The following is a 1,717-nucleotide window of genomic DNA, read 5'->3' as shown; positions in this document are numbered from 1 at the left end:
AACTCATGCTGTGTCCTTACCGATATTACCTTTCTCATCACAACTTCTACGCCGAGTGCTCTTACCATCCTCGGGAGTGGCCATAGATTCAACTATACCACTTAGAGCTAGCTCAAGTTCTCATTAGGTATAAAACTGCATCTTGTAGCGCTCTTCAATTAATTACCAATACATAGATTAATATATGTATATGTAATCAGTTGAAGGAATTAAATATATTGTAAGGTCTAAATATTAGCAATTTGCTGACAGTTTTCGCACTTTATTATGATTAGTTGTGAATTGCATAATATCAATATTAATTAGTATTATATATCTTATATTGACTAATCAAGCTGGGAACATGAATATCACTATCATTGAATTGATATTTTTAATTAACCAAGTCACTGACACAAATGCAATACATAGATTAATATATGTATACATAATCAGTTTAAGGAATTAAATATAGTGTAAGGCCTAAAAATTAGCAATTTCAACATATCAACATATTCAATTAAAATTTGATGTCATAAATTTCATCTATTACACTACAAGTATTGAAACTGTTAATTGCTTGTTGGCTCAAAACATATAGCATGGCAAGAGGATGGCCGGCGACGGTTACTCGTAGTAAGCGGATGTAGGGTTTCAAGGACTAAAACATGGTGTACATTTTAAACAGTAGAAGAAGAAAGTTTTCTCCATTTACGTGGGTAATTTAAACCCTAGGATGACTTGGGGTCAGTTAACTGAGCTTTTCAATGAATTTAGAGTGGTTGTGGATGTTTTCTTACGGAAACCTTGCCCCTCCCAAGGAACACCAGATCGACCAACCTTTGCTTTTGTTGGATATACAACTACTGAGGAAATGAGGACCATAATTCTCAAAGGTAATGACAAGATTATAGAGGGTAAGAGGATTATTACTAACTGGGCTATCTCAGCTAAGCCTGGTAAGTAGAGTAGTCACTCCAAGGTAGTGGAAGGGAAGCAAGTTAGGAAAACTTTCAAAGATGCTCTTCTTTATGGTCACCAACAGAGCAACTCCAAATAGAGTGGGACTTTGACTGAAAAATCAAGGGACTCCATTAACCTCACTGTGGATATTGTGGACAGTGATATCGAATGGGTCCAAAGAAGTGTGGTCACTTGCATGAGGGAAACCTCTTCCCTTAGATTGATCCAATCTCGCCTCATTCGATAGGGCATTCCCTGTTGCTGTTTGCCCCCCTTAAAGCACTCATCATCTTTAATGATGCGAAAGAGATGAAAGTTGCTCTTGAAAGTTTCCCTGATGTTTTCACTATTTGGTTTAACTCTATTACCCCTTATGCTACGGTTGTGGAACAAGGACTTAGCCTACTTGGATTTCAACTGAAAATCTTCCTTTTCACGTTTAGTGTGAGAACACCTTCAACAGGATTGGTCGTCTATGGGGAAGGGTTGCCAAAGTGGGTAGTAAAGTTGTATATTTGTAAACGTTCGATATAGCCAAAGTGCTTGTCATATTGGAGGAAGGGCAGTGCATTCCTAGTTGGTAAGAAGCATCCATCAATGGGTGTTGGGTTGTGTTGAGACTTTCTATAGAGAACCAGACACCTAACCTTCATGAAGACATCGTTGATGCATCTACCAGTAATACCTGCCACTCAATCATGCATATTGCCAGCACCGTCGTTCAAGGGGGCAAAATGAGGGGGGGCCTGTTACTCAAGACACCAAGTGCTAACTT

This window comes from Theobroma umbraticum, unplaced genomic scaffold (genome assembly GCF_002168275.2).
Source record: "Theobroma umbraticum cultivar Fairchild unplaced genomic scaffold, ASM216827v3 scaffold_147.0, whole genome shotgun sequence".
NCBI lineage: Eukaryota > Viridiplantae > Streptophyta > Magnoliopsida > Malvales > Malvaceae > Theobroma > Theobroma umbraticum.
The sequence above is the reverse complement of the archived record's forward strand: the minus strand, read 5'-3'. Positions refer to the sequence as shown.